Source organism: Microtus pennsylvanicus, chromosome 10, assembly GCF_037038515.1.
Source record: "Microtus pennsylvanicus isolate mMicPen1 chromosome 10, mMicPen1.hap1, whole genome shotgun sequence".
NCBI lineage: Eukaryota > Metazoa > Chordata > Mammalia > Rodentia > Cricetidae > Microtus > Microtus pennsylvanicus.
The window spans coordinates 98,933,767-98,942,434 of record NC_134588.1 but is presented as its reverse complement, the minus strand read 5'-3'; the positions used below and the strand labels follow the sequence as shown (position 1 = coordinate 98,942,434).

Genomic DNA, 8,668 nt, shown 5'->3' with positions numbered 1-8,668 from the left:
CACATAAAGCAAATGAATCTAAAAAAAAGAAAAAACTACCCGGGAGGAAGATGGCTACGGCTGGCCACAAAGACCCTCTTACAGTGATACCCTGGGCCAGACACATCCCTTTCTACAGACCACATCCTGGACCCCAGCACCTATGATATGCCTGTGTCTGGGGACAGGATACTGAGAAGGTAATGCGGTCATTAAGGTGGTCCCATTCTGTAATGACCAGTGCTCTGGAGACATGACTCAGTGCGTAAGAGCACTGGCTGCTCTTCCAGAACGCTTGGGCACCCATGTGCCCCTCACAACTGTCTGTAACTCCAGCTCCAGGGGATCCCACACCCTCACACAGACATGCAGGAAAACCACTGATATACATAAAATAAACATAAATAAATCAGAAAAAGAGGAACCCAGGATACAGACACACACAAAAGGAACATCCTGTAGAGACACAGCAGGGAGGCGGCCATCTGCAAGTCAACAAGGGAAGCCACTCAGGGAACCTTGATCTTGGACTTCAGCCTCTGGCACTGTGAGCTTGCTGTTGTTTTGGTAAAGGACTGTGATTCCTTGTGGTGGCAGCGGAACCACAACTATGTTATGGCACAAACCAGGAATGACAGAGATGGTAATGTGACTCATAGCAGAGCAGAAGGGAAATGTCCCAAGAAAGACAGGTCTCTTGGATGGAGCAGCACTTTCATGGACAACCCTGGGCCCAGGGAACCTTGGGTAGTCCTTGTGTCCACTCTTTCCTAATGTCTGTGGGGTTCAGCTGGGCCCGGGTACCCCCTGAGTTAAACCTAGGGATGTAAATGTTAGTTTGAGGCTGTGTTCCTTCTAGGGACTTGGGTACCATTAGCTAGTGGCTTCTTTGCCCTCACTGAAGGGTCCCTGATCGGGAGGAACAAGGAGAGGAGGCCTGTGCTCAGCAGAGGACCAGAGCTGCTTCCTAGGCAGATGGATGTGTGCATTCTCATCAAATATAGCAACGCCTGGAAGCAAAATTCTGTATGCCAAAGAAAGTGCTACACTATGGAGGAAGGAGTTTCATCTGGGAGCCATCCTTGGCTTTTGAGTCTCTAGGGCTGCAGGGAATCGAAGCCAGAGGATAGAGAAGCCACCTCTGCTGTTGGCTTCTAGGGTAGCTGCACACATCATAGTCCTTTGGAAAAGCAGAAGCAGAGATGTAAGGGTCTCCTCCAATACGACAGTGCCCACCATCTGTACCTGCTGCTCCCTGCATAGACATGGCTCTCCTCACTGTTCACATCAAGTCCTTCTTGGCTCTCCTGAGCCTGGGAATCACACTCGCCAGTGTGACACAAGCTGGCTTTTGCTCTGCCAGGGGGCAAGCTCCTGCTTTAATCGCACCCATGGGATGCTGGGAAGGCTGCCAGTCCCAGAAGTCACCCACTTCGGACAAGAGGGAATCTGCAGTGCAAGCCCCTCCTACTGCACCTACTGGGATAATCTAGAGTCTTCCTCGAGACTTCCTTGTCTATGGGGACAAGCATCTTGCCTTGGTCCTTAGGCTGAAGTTTGAAAGCCTGAAGTTACTGTGGCTGAAGTTCCTACTCCTTGGAGCAAGATGCAAACATGCAAAACCAGGCAGAAAGGAGAGGGGCGATGTTGTTCCATCCCTCATGCTGAGGCCAGTGCTAGCTCTGTCTAACCTGGATCTTCTCCCTTCCTCCCTTCCTCCTTCCCTCCCTCTCTCCCTTCTCCCCCTTCCATTATTAGTTCTATCTACCTGTTCTCCATTGCTTCCTTCTTTTTTGCCCTTTTTCTTCCTTCTGCCTCTTTCCCTTTACTCTTTTCTCTTTCCCATAAGTTTATTCAGGTTCTTTCTCTCCATAGTTTGTGTGCATGCATGTGTGTGTGTGTGTGTTATCATCCTCCTTTGGCTCAATGTCCTCCGCATTCCCCTTCTTGCCTAAGAACAAGGGTTATAAAGTATGAGCTGCTACAATGTGCCTGACACGGAAGTGGTAGGTTACGGTAAAAAATAGCTGAGCTCAATCAACTTATTTTTTTTAACCAAAAACATCTGTATTTTTTTAAGTCTTTTAAAAAAAAACTCTTCCTTTCCCAAAATAACCATGATCAGCTTAGAAAAATGGGTGTATATCTTCAAAGTATTTCCTTTTAACGAAAACTTCATTTTATAGAATCTAAACAATAAAGGTTTTTAAAAAGCCAGAATAAGTCAAGGAAATCCACTCATACTCCAGGCCCTTCTCCTCCAGAACCAGCATTGTTATATTATTTCCATTTAGTAAAATCTGATCTAATTTTGTAATCCTTCTGCTTTCTGGTGTAATTTCAAACTCTGTGACATCTTCCAACACCATATTGACAAAGTCATCAAATCCCAACAATTTCTTTATCTCTCTTCATCATGACGTGAATTCTTGATCCTATACACTTGTCCACAAGCTCTGGTGGCAAGAGCTGGGACAGGTCTGTGGTCGCTGTTAGCCGCCATAGACACGCTGGAAGTGCAAGATCAATCAACTTATAATGAAGAACTGTTTATTTAGGTTCTCTGTTCCAGATGTTTCAGGACGGTCCATGGTCCATTAACCACACTGCTTTTGGGCCTGCGGTGGGGCAGCAAGTCCTGGTGGGAGTGTGTGGCAAAGGGAGCTGCTTGCCTCATGGCAGGAGTTAAAGAGAGGGGGGAAAAGGAACAGGCAGGTCCTGGTATCCCCTCAGAGTCATACCCCCGTGAACTGACTTCCTCACACTAGGTTCCACCCCTTAAAGGTTCCATCCATGACCCCCTAGTAGAACAACAGACCAGATACCAGCCTTCAACATGGCCCTTGGAGGGGACATTCAAGATCCAAAGTAGAGCACTGGGTTTTAACAGAGTGCGAGTGTGTTGTGTCCATCAACCTGATGAACTGTGGAAAGCTTCCCCGTTTGTGGATCGCCACCCCCCATGCATGCGCTGTGGCAGTACAATACCACAAAAATATCTTTCACATTCTAAGAGTTTGGAACTCAGGCTGGACCTCACCGCCAGAGCTAATGACACACCTTGAGGTGATTAAGATGCCCCACTGTATACTCAGTCCTTAAGGGAACCAAGTAACAACCAACCTAACTTGCCTTGGGTTTCCCCTAAGTAATCAGCTTTTACAACCTAAGCCAATTCATGACTGTGAGCTTAGGTTATGTATTTTTCCATGCCTCTGACTCAGGGTAATGCAGGCGTGTATTTATGTTATGGTAATAAATGCTGGAAACAGGAAATAGGTTGAAAGCAACCTTATAAAACAAACATTTGCGTAAATGGTAAAAGCAACCTACAAATAATGTTTTATTGTGTGTATGTGTGAGTGTCACCTGGGCCAGTTGGGGTGGGTTTGGGGTCAGTAAGATTTCACCTCTCGTGCGATTCTGTTGATTTCTGTAAAGTATCCCTCTTCCTGCCCCACGTGATGCCGTTGTTAGGGACACACAGACACAGGGACAGAATCCTAAATCAGCTTTCTGGCAGGCACACATCAGACTTGTACAACAGCCAGGGGACAGTGGAAGACACAGGGAAGGGGAAGCAAAGAATTCGAATCTGGGCTCACCTGGGTAAATTACCCTAAGGGACAGTGAGCGCTTTTAATTTCTTTTCCTTAATGTGACTTTGATGCATTGTTGCCAATCCTGAGTTTATCACCACTGTGTTCAAACGAACACAATGCACGCTCTTAGCACCGACGAGGCATCTCAGGCACACGGGAAGTCACTGACAAGTGAGTGAGGACTGATGAGATGGAGCCTGAGTCGCTTCACTTAGGAATGAGTGCAGAGGCCAGCAGCGGGCCTTGGGTGTCCCTCAGACCCTAGCCTGCTAGCCACTCCCACTGTGTTCTCCACAAAGCAGAGCCTGGGGCGCACATCACTTTATAGAGAGGGATGGGTGTCGCAGACACTTACCAGTCCACTATGGCAGCACTGACTTCTGATCACGATTGCCTTCTTTCTCCTGCCAGCCACATCTCTGAGCCAGGTCAACTTAACTGGTGGGTGGAATGAAAAGTGCCTGGCTGCTGAGCACCCTGAAGCACACTTGGATATGTTGCCCCTCCCATCTTCTTCCCAAAATGGAAAACCTTTTATGCAAAGATTCCTCTGCATCTAATGGAGAAGCAGAATTTGTTTTCCCTGGCTTGCTGCCTCTTTGAAGTGTGGACTACTTAGCGGTGCAATTAACCACAAGCCTGCAGGAGTAGAGGCTCGAAGAGTTTCATTTGGACTTGACAGGAGCTGGGCAGGAAGAGAACAAACACTCGGAAGATGATGAAAAGCCAAGCTTTGAGGAAAGGTGGCAGGGCTTCCTGGCTCGACAGGAGTGAGAGTGGCTGATCTGGCAAGCCTGGCGCACTCTCTCAATGCTGTGAGCCCCAGAGGCTCCCTTCAACACGGGGCGATGGCACCCACACTGCCTCGTCAATTTCCTTCTAGCACGTGGCCTTGCCCTCATAACAGGGCCTGGCGTCTCTCTACTGGCTTAGCATCATTTCCTCCAGGCAGGAGGAAAGGCCACAGCTTAGGGGCCCCCAAGAACACCTGTTTGTCACTGGAGGAAACTCCACATGCCTCATTCTCTTTCTCCATCCTTCTCTAGGCCTGCGATCTGGCTGTGCCCACATTGCCAGCTCCACACCGAGCTCCTGCTCTGGCCACTTGGAGCCACTCACTCCACATACAGTGTCCTTCCATGTGTCTCTGCGGCTGCGTGTTCCGCTTCCTCCATCCTCCAACCTGCTGGATGGTTCACGCTCAGCTTCTAAACTTATTTTCGTGACGCTTCTTTTGCAAAGCCTGTCTCAAGTTTCCTTCATGTCCCTGACTTAAGTCTGGCCTCTTCTTTCCCCCTTGGGGCCTCTTGCTTTCTCTGCTCTTTATCCTGTACCACGCATACCTGTTCTCTGTCCACTGTCTCCAATGCGCCTTAAACCTGGGCACTCTTATTTCCTAGAGCAGGCTGTCATTTGTAAATACATTCCTTGACCAGCTCCCTTGTCCTAGGGCTGTCTTGCAATGCACCTTGGTGTCCACAAGGGGGAAGGCTCCCTCGTGGGGCCTCGTTTCACAGCTGTCTTGAATTCACTCCAGCAAGAATTCTCAGAAAGAAGCATGACTAAAATTGAGACTTCTTTTTTTCCTCATTGAAATAGAGCAGGGCTGCCGTTGCCAGAGGCTGTCACAGATACTGTTTGTCCATAATATGCAGAAACTATTTTTAAAATGACACGCACTACCACACTGAAAAGCACAGATGCTCACGTGGGGACAGTCTCCCCTGCACCCACTTTAAATCCTGCTGTGCTCATTCACAAGTTTGGAAAGGTACAGGAAGAAAGACAGGGACAGATAATGATGCTAGTTGCAAGGGGTCAACCACTGACCTGAGTTCTGTGGCCTCTAAGTGTCCACTATAACCCTGGTCCTCAGGACCGTGTGTGCGGAGTATGAGGACCACAGCGCAGGACCCTAATGCCTGGTGGATATATTTTTTTCTTGTGACCTTTTTATTGGGGTCTATCATGGGTTGTGACTGTCACCTAAGGTGTCACCTGGTTTTATAAAGCCCCCCTTTGAGCCGCCCCACTTCTGCAAGGCACGGAAACGCCTCTCCTCTGTGTCCCAGTCTCACTTCTCTTTGACTGTGTCATCTCGGGCCCGTGCATGGTGCACCAAATGCCAGGAGCTGGGCCACAGCTGTCGCAGTGAAAACTGAAATCGAAAAAAATGACATGCACGCCGTTTCTTGGCATTCTCGGGAACTGGATGTGTTCTCTGCACTTCTGTGGAAGGGCGTGTGAGCCAGCCTGTGAGTGGCAAGCAGACTTGGGTCTGCACCCTCGGTCTGCAGGTAAGGGGCACTGGATGTCATGAACGCTAACACCGAGCTGCCTGGAGGATCACCCCAAGCCTAGAATAAACAGCCCCGGTCCCCAGCCCCATCGCCAGGCCTGCAGGGACCACCAGGTGCCTTGAATCTGCTTGGGCGTGGGTAGCTCTGCCCCCGTAGACCCCAGCCTCCAGCATTCATGGACTGTCCTAGCAGTCCTGTGGCACGGCCAGGTACCAGGACACTTGCCCTGGACTGGCCAGGGATGCAGACATGCAGAATCCCAGGCAGGTCTCCAGTCCGGTCCAATGCCAGGGCCTGTTGTTTCCTAGCCATGTGGTCTTGGTAACCTACCCTCCTCTAGGCTTCTACTCTCTCATGTAGAACATGGGACTGACAGTGTTCATCTCACGGAGTTTTTCTGACTATTAAACTACTTTGTTTTCAATCACCTGACACTTAGCAATTCATAACCATGAGTCACGGCTGCAGGACTTGGCGGCCATTGTAAGGAGCTAGATAATAAACCTCTTTAGTTCTGCAGCCCATGTAGGTGGTAGGGTACTAGTCTCATCTGTGGCTGTGGTGTAGAAGAGGCCCTAGATGTTACATAAAGGGGTAGCCTGGTTGTTGCTAATAAAACTTTATTTATAAGGTCTAATTTCTAAGAGGGTGTCTGCTCTGGTGACTGCATAGTTGAGAGGTGGGAAAGGGGGTAGAGAACGCAGAGTTGGCTTTGTGATGTGGGGAAGGAAGGAGGCAGATGTTCCTGTATAGGGTTCAGAAGGGTTGGTGCAGCCTCTTACAGCAGGCTCGGACACCACTTCGGGATTTACGAGAGCAGATATTTCGTGTTCCTCACATGTACATAGCATTGCAGTATATGAGCATATGGGCACTGTGCTAAGCTGAGCCTCCTCATGAATCAGTGAAGACGGGGCAACCAAGGAATCCATGCAGGCGTGGAGAGGATGTGGCAGATACTGATGATCTACTGATGTCACTAGCAGATACCGAAATGTGTCCAAGTCCCCAGGCTTCTTCTGCATAATCACAGATATTCAGAGTTGCCCCCTGACCCCTTCTTGTCACTCAGACCACACAGAATTCTCCTGGCTGCTTCCCGTGTAGCCTTTGGAGGGCTTGGTGGCCATCCCACTACCCCAGTTTTCTACCCAGTGGAAGAGGCAGGGAAAAGACTAGCCAGAGGGTGTGGCCATGGAGCCCACTGCTCCCGGGGAATAGATAACCGGTGGAGATACAGCCTGTCCTCCCACCTCCCGGGATGAGTGCCTAAGCAGTCCCAGTTCTGCGCTGACAGACGTGGTAGGACCATTACAGATTCCTCTCGAGGGGCTGATGCAGCAGAATGTGAGCTGGATACGGAAGACTCCTCCCCTGACTCACTAAGGTGTTCTGCCCCCAGTCAGCCAGAGCATTCACCCCCTGAAGATGTCTCATGACATGAAGTTGATCATAATTGTTGTCTCACATACCAGCAGGGACCAGTTTCTTGTGAGCCCAGGCTTAGGTGCTTCGTGCCAAACGTGGTCCTGAGAGGCAACAGGTAAAGGGGGCCACCCATTTCTTTGGTTGCCCCCGGGGTCTGCTAGAAAAAAGACCCCAGGTGAAGGTGATGAGGGCTCTGTGATTGGGTGACCATGGAGCCCTGTGGGTGGTTGGACGACAGGTAGCAGGTGAGGTGGCACCCTGAGGACAGAGATGTAGTCTGGTAGATGGCTCTGGACACCACGCACAAAGAACGTGTGTGGTTCAGGGCTGCTACTGAGAATTCTCAAGTGAACATCTTCTCTAGGGCCTAGGATTCTGGCCATGACCACAGGTCTCCTGGGTCTAGCCAGAAGGGGACTGATTTGACATCCTGATAGATGGCTTGCAGGCTTCTCTGAGGGGCTTGCTTTTCCTTTGGCAAGGGCCTTGGGGCTGTGGATGACTTTGCTTGGAAGTAATGCAGGTTTTCCACACAACAGTGGCTAAAACCAGTCTTCTGAGTTCTGAGCTGGGCAGCCCTCTAAAATGCAAACATCACTGTCCTTTGGAGGCTATGGCTTACAGCAGGGCTGGAGAGAAGCTGTTAAGGGCCACGGCCCTTCATATGAGACCAGTCTCTGAGATGCAGCCAAGGCTCCCTGCTGATCACTATGTGATATAGGTATGAATAATTTGCATTGATAGAGATTTAAGGTCAATTTTGTTATATGTATAAATGTTTCTGATGTAACTTTTACTTGATAACTGTTTTGTTATATGTAATTTTGCTATGTTAAGGTTAAAGCCTTCCTTTTTTTTGTTTAAACAGAAAAAGGGGAAGTGATGTGGGAGTGTCATATATCAATCTGTTGATTTCATTGGCTAAGCAATAAAGAAACTGCTAGGCCCATTGGATAGGCCCACCCTTAGGTGGGAGGAGTAAACAGAACAGAATGCCGGGAGGAAGAGGAAGTGAGGTCAGACTCCACAGCTCTGCTCTCCGGAGCAGACGCAGGAGAGACGCCATGCTACCCGCTCCCAGGCAGACACACGCCATGCCCCAGCTCCGACCCAGGATGGACTTAGGCTAGAATCTTCCCGGTAAGACCGGTGCTACACAGATGATAAGAAATGGGCTAGTCCATGTGGGAGAGTTAGCCTAGAAGATGCTAGGTAGAAATGAGCCTAAGCAGTGTTTAAATGAATACAGTGTCTGTGTAATTATTTCGGGGCATAAGCTAGCCGAGCCGGGCAGGCGGCTGGGGTGTTTGGGGACGCAGCCCCGCCGCGCCCCATATTACTACAACTATGGGGTCTGGA

General features: G+C 49.6%; 1 pseudogene; it reads right to left on the bottom strand.

Annotated features, from left to right (window-relative positions):
• Positions 1–2,217: 2,217 nt before the first annotated feature.
• Positions 2,218–2,817, bottom strand: LOC142858176 (U6 snRNA-associated Sm-like protein LSm5 pseudogene; annotated as a pseudogene).
• Positions 2,818–8,668: the final 5,851 nt, after the last annotated feature.